The sequence below is a fragment of the Odontesthes bonariensis genome, chromosome 20, assembly GCF_027942865.1.
Source record: "Odontesthes bonariensis isolate fOdoBon6 chromosome 20, fOdoBon6.hap1, whole genome shotgun sequence".
Taxonomy (NCBI): Eukaryota; Metazoa; Chordata; class Actinopteri; order Atheriniformes; family Atherinopsidae; genus Odontesthes; species Odontesthes bonariensis.
In genome coordinates, this window is record NC_134525.1 from 5,583,168 (window position 1) to 5,596,340 (window position 13,173).

At 40.2% G+C, this 13,173-nt stretch overlaps 1 pseudogene; it reads left to right on the forward strand.

Annotated features, from left to right (window-relative positions):
- Positions 1-12,832: 12,832 nt before the first annotated feature.
- Positions 12,833-12,955, forward strand: LOC142370533 (U2 spliceosomal RNA; annotated as a pseudogene).
- The last annotated feature ends 218 nt before the right edge of the window (positions 12,956-13,173 follow it).

A 13,173-nucleotide genomic window follows, 5' to 3' on the forward strand; every position in this document is an offset into this window, starting at 1 on the left:
CTGCCTTTCCCCGCCCACAGCTCTTTGGCCAGCTCATTGCTCTGTACATAAAAAACTGTTTAGAGCTCCTGCATCAGAACCTCTAAGGAGCCAGTGGACAGATTTTGTTTTTTTCTGGGAAAGTGACGACAGAACCGAAGAGATTTGTGTGTGCGCCAAATATTTCCCAGACGAATGTTTCCAGAACTTGGGCTAATACAGAGCCCAAGGGAGAGCCCAAGGGAGAGCCCAGACACCCTGCGGAGGAAACTCATTTCAGCCGCTTGTATTCGCTATCTCATTCTCTCGGTCACTACCCACAGCTCGTGACCATAGGTGAGGGTAGGAACATAGATTGACCGGTGATGAGAGCTTCACCTTCTGGCTCAGCTCCTTTTTCACCACGACGGCCGATGCTGAGACCACTGCAGACACCGCACCGATCCGCCTGTCAATCTCCTGCTCCATTCGTCTCTCACTTGGGGAAGGATCTCATTCCCGAGTAAGTAATTTATCGCTCTTATTATTTAATTATTGTGTTGCTTTTCTGTATGTACAGTATAGTTACATAGCTTGTTACCACAGGAAAGGGTTTGTATCGTTAGCAGCTAACGTTAGCTAACGGTTAGCCATGCAGCTAATAGCATCTGCAAGCTCTTATCTCTGCTAACTGGGCTGTTGGAGGTGTTTGCATGCCCATGAGATGGTTAGCTCGCTCATTTTAGACCAAAACCCCCTACTTCAAGCTTCCTGAAGAAGAATGAATCCGCAAATTCAGTGCATTTCATCAGGATAATGATTCATTCATGGTTCCAGAGTCAAAACGGTCAGTCTGTCTGTGTCGTTAGCTCTGCAGCTAATAGCTCGGTCACTGTCGCTAATGTAACAGTAAATAGCATGAGGTATGCGAGTGGACACCTCATTTACTGTAACGCGAGTGTTGTGTACTTATTTGTTGTTTTGATAGCCGTCCTGCTGTTGGTGTTATGGCGCGCACGATATCTGCCTTTCCCCTGATTGAAATGACTCGCGCTACGTGCATCTTTGCAAACCAGAGCAATCAGCTGAGAATGTCAAAATCCTCACTCCTGCTTTCCCCTTCACGCACGCCTTTTTTGCTGTGTCTTGTGTAGCACTTGCTTGATGTTTGACTGTGTTAGGAGAGTTGTTCACTAACTAGTTCGTCATATTGTCAAAGTAAGCTCATTTCAACAGGTTTCGCTAGTTTTACGGCATAGGGCTGCCGTGCCATCTACGTGCCAGAGCGATTCACAAAACATTTGCGCAAGGTACCACGGGCGTAAGTAAGGCCACACCCCCACTAAACAGCTCATTCTGAGGATCCTAAGGAAAGCTCATTTTTGGGACTGGCTGTAATTCAGAATTTTGGGGAAAAAAACTCAGATACAGTATTAGGGGACCACTAAAGCCTATAAAAATATATAAAAGCCTCCATTTATTTTCATGCCATAGGATCTTTAAACATTAAATAGACATATAGTGAAAAACTAGGTATAGCTAAACATTAAATAGAAATATCTAAACATAAAATAGGCATTAGTAAAGTGTATTGTAGGATGGAGGATTAAGAAGGCAGTGGAATGGTGCAAAACAGTTCTGTTTGGTAATGGCTAAGTGTGCAAGTTTCATAGTAGTGCAAAGACAGTCAGGTAATAGCAGCATAAGTTTTCGTGTTTTGTTTAAACTGTGCAAGTGGCATAATAATAGTGCAAAGACAGTCATGGGGGGGTTGTCATCTTCCATCCAGCCTGGTGACTGAGGGTGGTGAGGGGAGGGAGTTTAACATCCTAACAGCCTGGTGGATGAAGCTGTTGGTGAGTCTGGTGGTTCGGGAGCGGAGGCTCCTATACCTTTTCCCAGATGGCAGGAGGCTGAACAAATTGTGAGCAGGTTGGCTTGCATCGCTCGCAATTGCACAATTGCTTGTTATACCCTTCCACTCAGGTGGATTTGATCAACACATCTGCTGCTATTGTCACGTTAAGTTTGTCCCCTTGTTTATTACATCAGTACTAGGGCTGGGTATCACCGCCAAGTTCCTGGATCGATTCGATTTCGATTCTTAGGGCTTTAAATCGATTAATTTCGATTCGATCCGAATCGGTTCCATCTGCTTCTCTTGGCGCCAGGATTTAACCTCAAAATGTTGCATTTTGACATCAATATTTCAAAGGGCTGTGGCTTGACAGTGTTAACAGATTACATTATATTAGTAACACCTGAAGCCACCCAGTGGAAAGAAGTATTAGCAAGATTTTACACTATATTCAACGTGACAGCCTACTTAATTAAATACATTTGTAGGAGCCATGTTAGTCTCACCTATAGGTAGATTTTAGTGTAGTTTTAGATTTAGCCACTTGGGGGAGCACTTCTTTTATGGTAGCTAACTTAGTTCTAGGTATAATTACAGGTGCCCAGAATTAGTGGGTTGATGACTGCTTGGACTGGGAAACGCATGGTTCTTACCGTAGCCGTGTGGATTGGAACCAGTAACTTCATGAAAAAAATCATTCATAAAAAAAAAAAAAAAAAAAATCGATCTCATGCCCTACAAATCGATTATGCAAATTTTAAATGAAATCGATCCAAAATCGATTTAATCGATTTTTTTTTACCCAGCCCTAATCAGTACACTACATAAATCAATCTGATTCGAATCTCATCATTGATGAAGCATCACATCAGTTATTGACACAAGTTTGAAAGATTTCCAACTCCAACGTGTTTCCATGTCCACTCACTTCGCCTAATGCAGGAACGTATCTATTTGTGTTCGACTTTATAAGGATTTTGTCTTAGCGCACCATCAGGAGCAGCGCGTGGAGCTCTGAACCATTTTATAGACGCTTCATCTGTTGAAGCCCAATCATAAACCATCACATATACAGAAAAGTCCACTTGGCAAAAGTCCTTTCAAAAGCAGACCATTACTGATGCGACAGGATGAAATGGAATGAAACGTAACTAAAAAAAAATTGAGCCGTTTATGGTTTTCTACAAACTTTGTTATCCTTTAAGTATTTGTGTTTTAATGATTCAGCATAGGAGTTCCTAAATAAGGGAGCATTTCATTTTGTTGAAGGGAAAAGCTTTCTTGGATTGTTTTAGAGGATCTTGACTGACCTTCACAAATGCATGAACTCAATCCAACATATGAGGCTTCATCTAGAGGACAGATTTATTTACTTTTTTTTATTTAAATCAGATTACATCTTGCCCAAGTGGTAGGATCTTTTGTTCAATCATTTTTTTTCCCATTCCAGATATGCAAATGCCGGGAACTAGTTTAGATCTGGGGTTGTGCTCAAGGATACTTAAATGTTCTGATTAATGGCTGGCACCCTCCAACACCTGAGCTACAGCCTTTCCAGCTTACTAAAACTTGCAGTGAGTCTGAAGCCTGAGGATCGGTGGTGAATATATCAGAATACTACAATTTTGCTATAAGGCACTCTGTGTTTAAACACCAGCTGGTCTGAATAAAATGGTCATAGATTTATTTTATTTGAAGGAAATTAGATAAAGACCAAGAAAACATCCTTTGTTTTGGACTAATTGGCATCTCAAATACTTGCAGTGATGCCAGACTGACCACTTTTAAATCATAGTGTCTTAAACATGATAATACATTCAAGGAAAAAACTAAAACTAACTTTTGTAAACTAAAAATATGATGAAAAGGAAACACAAACCTGATGTGGTATATTTCAAGACTGGAGTTAATACAAAATGTTCAAGACAGACAAAAGGAGAAAGTACATGATTCTTCATACAAAGGAATAATCAGTGATTGGTTCAGAGCAGTCAAGGCAAAGCTTTGGTACACATGTTGGGATTCAAACTACAAATGCAAGTTTTGCATGCACTTTGATAAATGATGCAATAGGCGTAAATACTGGGTCCATCACTTTGATTAAAGTTGGAATTTTTATTCAAACATGGGAAAACTCCAAACCTCAGTAAAACATTAAAATCCTAGGATTAGAGTCTATAAATGCTCAGATTTACTGTACAGATGGCTGAGTCAGACAATGAAAGTAGTTTGCTTTAGTAGTATTTACTGGTATCATCTCAATCAAATGCAAGCTAATGTTTTTACTACAAGAATGGAAAAACCTGGCAAGTAAAGCCATCCCGAGAGAACTATCACAATGACCATCTGTGAAATGGTTTAAGATTTTACAAATTTAAACAAAACAGCAGTCTGATGCCTGGAGTTGTATTTCTCTCAAATAAAGTCACCTTTATTTATATATTACATTTAAAATCCAAAACAAGTGCTTCACAGAATAAAATGCAATAATCATACAAATAAAAAAATGATACACAGTAAAAATTACAGTTAAAAGAAAAATGTGCTGGAATGATAAAATTGCTCAACTCGAAAAGGATGGCTGAAAGATAAAAGATGGGTTTTTAGTGATGATTTGAATTGCTCAGCAGTGGGAGCTGATATCATGAGGTAATGGAGAGGTAAGCTGGTCCATGATTTAGGGACAGCTACTGCAAAAGCACAATCCCCTTCCTAATGCAGCTAAACAAAGCTTGAGACAATTATTTGACAGTGTCAGACATTAAGCTTGATTAACCATCAGTGTGTCTGCTACTATGACCTTTGTCTCCTAGCAAACCAAAAGGAATGTAGCATGTAGCATAATGTGTTACTCTACGAGACACTAAGACACACTTTGTTAAAACCAGAACAGTGTAGATGGAAGCCAAAACTTAAATTCAAAGATGCAAATGTGGTTCAGTTGTTGCAGTTTTGTCCACATCTGCTCCAGTGCACATTACCATGCAAAAATTATTGCAGCATGGAAGGAAATACAGCTTTAGTGAGTAGCAAACCAATAAACCTATTAAAACACACAATCGTAAACGGGGCAGACATTTTTTAGTCCATCAACCAGTAAGAAATTAACTTGTGAAACCTTTGTTTTTCTGTGGGTGCTAGCGCTTAGAATATGTGTTGCTGTCCAGTCAGTGTGCTACAATTCAGCTAGTATCATCATACACACACAAGTTGTGTCATAGCCAAGATAATCAAATTGCTTTTGCAAAGTGTCGCTGCCTTTACTTTACAGGAACAAATGTTTATTCAACTGCTAGCACCCGCCCACGTGAGTTAGATGAAGCAGCACATAGTCATCATCAGGGGTTCAACCCTGACTGTCGCCTGCTTGTCAGCACAGTCGGCTACAGCAAATCCCTAATCACAGTGATTAAAGGACATTTGAATGCATATGACTTTATTTCATATGAATTCAAACTTAATTTTTGGAAAAATACACAACCCCAGTAACTATCTATACAGTATCTGTTCTAAAGTGTACGCTTTCTTTGAGGAAAATGTACTTTATCTCTCTCTAATGTGATTGGCTTGATGGTATGAAAGTCGAACAGAAAACACTCTTATAACAATAACGGGGCTTAACCCTATAGACTCGTAAATACTTACAGAAACCATAACGTGTCCCCTGGAGATGAGCTGAAATTAACTTTACTGTCAAAGTGCCAGCCACCTCCCTCGAGAAGTAAAATGTGTAAGTAAGCAAGCATCTGTGTTTGCTCATGATTTATAGAATCATAAGACCAATGAATGTCTCCAATCAGTATATGGCAGTGCTATTCAGATGAGATTTTAAGTTAAAAAAAAAAGCTTGTTAAACCGGATCTTTTGCTTTCATATAAGGGAACAGCACAGCACAAATTTGTGTCTGTATTTTAAGCTTTATGGTGGCTATATCAGATTGGCAGAATACATCAGTGTTTGAGCTGCTGAAGTCTCTCATATACATGGTTAACTTTTTATTGTAGCCAAATGTTAGAAAACTGGTCTCAGTCAGCTTGATTGTTTTTTTTTCCGTGATCATTCATGTAACCACTGATAAGATTTTGAGGAAACAGATGGAGATAACGCAGCAAACCAATATACTGTATTTCATTTTATTGATTAGCTTGCAGGGAACTTCTCTACTTATAGTTACCACCCATCTAAAGTTTGTAATTTATCCTCAGAGCTCATATGGGAGCTGGGGGATAAAATGCTTACTGCTACTATGCTATCATTAACACAATTTTCAGTACAATACAGTATGAAATTACTAACTTAAAGTGTGTTTATGATTTATTGAGCTCATATACCGACTCGGATAATATCATGGTGCATATTTTCAATTCATCATTTAATTCCCAGAAGTCTTAATTATAAGACTGTTAAATTCAGTCATGAATGTAATCAATATACAAACCCTTTCATCTGGCCACAAATACATTCATGTGACTTTATGCTTGAGGGGCAGCTATAAAGAAATTAAAATAATGAAACTTCTATCCTTCTTGGCCCATATTGTTGTTATCAATTGATCACACTGTCTAAGCAACCTTGCTGCACACGTGGGGTGAAATTTAATTTGGGTTCTCTTTGCAGGAGGGAGAAAAAAAAAGGGAAACTGTTTGACTAATTTTGCAGTTGGCTTGAATCACCATTGCCCATTTGTTACATGGTAAATTTTCCGAATAGCTTATCTCCCAAACCATTGTAATCTACAAAGCTTTGATTACTGGAATTGGGAGGACACAGGTTGTCACTAAAGCTTGATATCTGCCTCAGCTTCAGTTTGACTTTCAGCTCCACAAATGCTCATTTAATTCTTGGTTTTTCACAGCAGCAACCTGAACCGAAGGTGACTGCCTCATCAGGGAGTCTCTGACTTTCAGAGAAACTTAATTGGCATTAATTCCATTTAGATGCATTGCTTGCCTCCATTCTCGTTTCCGTTTGACTGCAAATAAATTTCATAAGATTGTCAGAATTTGAGATGGTTAAATACATTTTCAATTTGGTCTAAAGCCTCCCTGTTTTAATACATTTCTTTCTGCTTTCATTATCAATTTAAAAAGCCCCTTCATCCAAATTTTGTGAATTACTTTTACAATATTTGCCAGTTTTGGGTGAGTATCTGCTTCTAGGTGTCAGATCAATAAGTAATTGGAAATTAATTTGATTAAATAAGCATTTAAAAGTGCATTTGAAAGTCTTAATATTCTAACCAATAAAACAGTTGCAGATAGGCGAAGATGGGATGATTTGGATGTCTCTAGTTGACTAATTGTGCTCAATGATAAATGTAAAATAACTCAAATTTCAGTTATGGTCACAACCAGGCCTGGAATTTCGTCATTTTAGGGGCAAGGCCACTTGGCCTTTTGAGTTGTCAATTTTTTTAAGGGCACAAAGGCCAAAAGCCAGGGCACCAAGGCCATAAATTAAAACAATGATTTAACATATGATATGAAGTGACTACGATTGTATATGCATTTACAATACTTTTATATATACTTATTAAGCATTTAATGGACACCAAATTGCAATTAAACCACTTTTTTATTAAAACTACACAGGATTCTTATAGCACAGACATGTTTGGCTCACTGTGAGACTGTGGTAGTGGGCCTACGTTGAAAGGACGTCACTTACAATGTAAGTGAATGGCAGTTGCTATGCTAAGCTAACTAAGCTAGTTCTGGCCAGTGGGTGTAATGTATTTTTTTGTGGACAGTTTAGGCATGCCACAAGACATGTGAATGGGTATTTTGATTGCGTTTTGAAAATGGGGCGATATCATTTATATCCACTAGCCACAGACAGATGAGACCCACTGAATTCATTTGATCAATTTATTAACTAAAGCTTTAAATTCATTTTACAGTGAAATTGGGAATGTACATCCAATTAAAATAATTACAATAATTAAACTTATGTACATACAAAACTTATTCTAACATTTCATTACTCCTCAACCCTCACAGACTATTCAGGGTCACATTTTTTGTACATAAAAAAAATAACTTTAAAACTGACCTATATTCATGTGAACCCTGAATCTACAAAAATGGAAATATTTAACAACTTTCTAACCATGTTTTAGTGCAGATAATGCACAAAATTAAACACAAAACTATGTGCAGAGACTAATTATGGAATTATGGATACTGTGAAATGCTTAAACATCGTCCGAGCTCTCTGAACTGTCTTCGGATCCATCTAAATCAGTTCCATTTTTCCCTTTTCTCACAAAGTGTGGCCGGCGTGTGTGCAAACTGTCACCATGCCAGATTCAATATATTCAAAATATCATCCTCCTCCCCTCCTTTGGCAGGCATATATTTTCTCTTCACGGTCGGCTGTCCCAACCATCGCCACATTTTGTTAGTGTTTGCGTCTGTATTTGTACCAATAACGCAATGCATTCATTTACAATGATGGAGCAGAGTCACCTAAATAAAGACAGAAGTGTCCCAAATACAAAAATCAAATGGTGAATGACACCCCATTTGTGCATGATAAGCTAACTGCAAGTTAGCTAACTGCAACTGATAAGTGTTTTATTACTTTGCATGTCTTCCAAAAGAGAAAATAATCAGACGCAGGGTAGCAAAACATTATGGGCGTGAAAACGAAACTTAGAAAATCGGCTTGGCGCATGCACAAAGTAGTAATTCTCGACAAGTAGGAGAAATCGGCTGAACACCGGCGTCTATCGTATTTCCAAACCAAGAGTGACCTACTCCCCTAGTACGGTGGCCTCGGCGGATGCGTTCCCATAGAAACTGCGCTCGCGATGGTAAAGTTCCTCATTTATCATCGGCCAAGCCGGCTAGTGAGTTTTTTTTAATACACGCCAAAAATAACTTTCACCCGCATTTGGAGGGTTGGCGGGTGTTAATTTAGAGTTTATATCATATAAACGAGCAGCAAACGAACCTAGTCTGCACAGAGGTCTTTGACAGCTAACAACACAGCGCTAACTGCCTAGTTGTTAGCTAACTGCCTAGCACTAGATAAAAATAAAAGAACACAACTGCAATGTAACTTATCCAAGTAGTAACAAAAACACTTCAAAATATTATAATTATGTATTACCATACGAGCAAGAAATAGTAATGTTATCCATAAAATTACACTTAAAGCTGGACAAATGAAAAACTTAAGGCAAACAGGATCATCACAAAACCTTACCTCACCTCCTCAGCCTTTTCTTGAGCGGAGAATCAGCTGGCTACGCACATGGACGCTTGAGTGGGTGGGCGGAGATACACTGATGTCAACTGTCATCATAGACCGTCCGAGCGGTGTAAATCAAGGCTCGAATCAAGCGCACCGCTGATTTTTTTTTTTTTTCTCCACCAGATGCTCATTGATCATTAAAGCCGTGTCAGAAAAGAGGCAGACTGCTAAACTGCAAAACTTAGTCAGAGAGGGCATCAAGGCCACTGTGGCCTTACGGCAGATATCATTTTCAAGGGCACAAGGCCAAAGTGGCCCTCGTGGCCCTCGTGAAATTCCTGCCTTGGTCACAACACAAAAATGTTACCTGATTTTTCAACTTAGTATACTGGATGTATATAGCGGCGCTTTACAAAACATAACAACAAAGCTTCATTAGCTCCTTATGCTAAAGGCTTGACTGTGCTAACATGCACCTCAAGTGAGTCCTGTTGACTAACTGTACACACTGCAATAATAATGCCACACAAATGGATTAAAAGGAATTTTAATTTAAACGTTAATATGTAAAAACATGTTAACGTTTAAACTAGAAGCATTTTTGTTTCCAAACTCGGCATTAAAGCCTGGCTACTTATGGTCAATGTTGGTAATAACGGCGTTACTAACGGCATTATTTTTTTCAGTAACGAGTACTCTAACTAATTACTTTTCCCATCGTTGCAACGCTGTTGCCGTTACTGAGAATGTGAAGTGGCGCGTTACTACAATTTGGTTGAATGAAGCGCAAGGTGTCAGGTTTTGGCCCCACATCAGCTGCTTGGAGAGAGCAGGGGTGGGGATGATGACACCGTTGCAAATATGTTGATGATTGGATGGACGGATCATGCCCTGCTCACGCTGTCTCACTGCACGCTCTGACTGCCAAACACAACAAGACAGCGAAAGGTAGCGTAATAACGTATAGAACATGAAAAATAACCTAGCAGTTCCTTTGCTGAGTAACTAATTACTTTTACAATGCGGTAACTGAGTTACTACCTCAATTACTTTTTGGGAGAAGTAATTTGTAACTGTAACAGGTAGGGCCCTCAGGGGGTGCGCTGACCAGCTTGCAGGGGTCTTCAGTGATATCTTCAACCTCTCCCTCAGCCTAGCCGTACTCCCCACCGGCTTCAAGAGGACCACCATCGTCCCTGTGCCTAAGAACACTAAAGCCACCAGCATGAATGACTATCGCCCGATAGCATTGACCTCTGTCATCATGAAGTGCTTCGAGCGGCTGGTCAAATCATTCATCTGCTCCTCACTGCCTCCCACCCTGGACCCGATGCAGTTTGCATACCGGTCCAACAGGTCTACAGATGACGCCATCGCCCTGACAGTGCACACCGCTCTCTCCCACCTGGAAAACTCGTATGTGAGGATGCTGTTCATTGATTACAGCTCAGCGTTCAACACCATCATCCCACCCAGACTCGTCTCCAAGCTTGCAGACCTCGGACTAAACACCTCCCTCTGCAAATGGATCTACAGCTTCCTGACGGGGAGGCCACAGGTGGTGAGACGCGGTGACCGCACTTCAGCCACAGTGGTCACAAACACTGGCACCCCCCAGGGTTGTGTGCTCAGCCCCCTCCTGTTCTCCTTGTTCACACATGACTGTGCGTCAACACACAGTTCCAACCTCATTGTGAAGTTTGCTGATGACACAACCATCGTGGGCCTCATCACTAACGACTATCTCTGACTACAGAGAGGAGGTTGACACCCTAACAACGTGTCAGGAGAATCACCTCTCTCTCAACATCATTAAAACTAAGGAGATGATCGTGGACTTTAGGAGCATGCACCCCATCCACATTAATGGATCTGAAGTAGAAAAGGTCAGCTGCTTCAAGTTCCTTGGAGTTAATATCAGCCATGATCTCACCTGGTCTGCCCACACGGACAAGGTGGTCAAAGCTGCCCGGAAACGCCTCTTCTTCCTGAGGAGACTCAAGAAGTTTGGCATGAACCCAGTCATCCTCACCAACTTTTATAGGTGCACTATAGAAAGCATCCTGACTGGTAGCATCTCAGTGTGGTTTGGGAGCTGCACAGCCACGGACCGTAAGGCCCTACACAGTGTGGTCCGATCTGCTGAGTGCATCATTGGTAGGAAACTCCCAACCCTTCAGGACATCTACCACACAAGATGTCTTCGTAGAGCTGGCAGAATCCTAAAAGACTGCCATCACCCATCCTTCAGACTGTTCACTATGCTGCCTTCTGGTAGGCGGTACAGAAGCATCCGGTCTCGCACTCGCAGAATGGAGAACAGTTTCTATCCTAAGGCCATCAGGCTCCTAAATGGACTATTATGCACTCTCATCACTTACACACTTGACACTTTATACTTTACACATGCCTACCTCCACTGCTATCTGCACTGCAACTTGCAATATTGCATAATATTGTAATTTTTATTTTACCTTATGTTCTAGGTTAGTATAGGTCTTAGATTAGCATAGGCTATTATGTTTATTATATGTTCAGTAAAGGCCTTGTAATTAGCGTAAAATGTATATTGTAGTATCCACATTGCCTATTTATTGTTACTGTTCTTGTTAGAGTACTTATGACATGACATGTTACAGCATGTTATGTCTTGTTATGGTAGCTGCTGCATGGTGTCCTGTCCTAAGAATTTCAGTGCCCAGTCCGACTCTGTTGTTCTGTGTATCTGACAATAAAAGACTTGACTTGACTTGAACTTATTACTTTTTAAAAGTAAGATGACCAACACTGAAACACTGAGAGACTGACTGCAGCCAGCTGAACAAACAACTGCATCAACCTTAAGTCCACAGTTTATTTTTGGGCTTACATATGGCAGTCTGCTTTGGGATAAAATGAATGTTTTTGCGTTTCCAAAATTGCTGCTGTTGGAACTGGACGTTAAATACAATTGCACGGAAATAGGATTACTTTCATTTAGATTGCAATATGGTGGAGGACTGCAGTCTCTAAAAACCCTGACAGTATTGATAATAATACATTCTAATGAAAATTCTACTTTTAAGTAGGTTCCATACCATTACAGCAGGCTAACTTAACAATTTGTACATGCTACAAATAGTGGTTAAAACAACAAGTCTCAGGTTAAGAAGTTTGGCTGTAGCTAATCGTTTTTTTAATCTAAAATTTTGCAGTTGATATGGTTGTTAGAGTTTAAAGGGACATTACGTAATTTCTTCCCCCATCTAGTGGTGCAATTTTATTTCGCAAAGTCGAATGAATTTGCTCTCTAGCGCCTCGCGTTTTCAAATGTGCGTTGCAACTTCTTGAACTACGGCAGGTGGTATGTGTCAAGTTTCAAGAAGCTATGACTTCAGACTCAAGGTCCATACAAACAAAAAGACATCAAGACACACAGTACAAAGGATTACATAACACACATACAACAACACTATGAATACAGATGACAGATAACATGTCAGATAACATAAGTTGACATAGCCTTTGGTGTGCAAATCATATTCCGGGAGTTACCGGAAGTGACGTTGACGCAGCATTAGCGTTAGCAGCAGTGTGTAGTTGTTATCTGGATGTTCTTTTAAATAAACTCCCGGTAAACTTACAAACTTTCTAATGCCTCGTTTTGTGAGTTAAGAGCCTATGTGTACTACGGCAGAAGTTTGGTAACAATCAATGCATTATTAGTGGGATAATTTACGAGATAAAATCTATTTACCATTAGCGCCGGTAATAAGCATTCGGCGGACGTGACGTCAAAATGACGTCATTTCCGCTTGCAGGCCTGGCGTTGGGGATACGTCCCCTACCCGGGGACCATATATTAAATTGATTTTTGGAACAGGGAGATGGAATCGGGGCTTGCTCCGTCCACTCCACGCATCAACCTGGTATTGCAGTATCTCCAGGAACGGTGCACTAAAAAAAAAAAAAAAAAAGGTCTGGCGTTGGGGAAAACGCGATTCGAAGTGCTTTTTGTCCCTCTCGGCACTTCGTCGTTTTTCATAGACCGGAAGGACATGGCAGCCTCCATAGAGCTTGCCCGCTCTATGTAGATACAGACAAGTTATTCTTCACTCAGGAGGATAAGTGAGATTTTTGACAGAGATAATTTTACACCAATGAGGACTAATTTATGAATG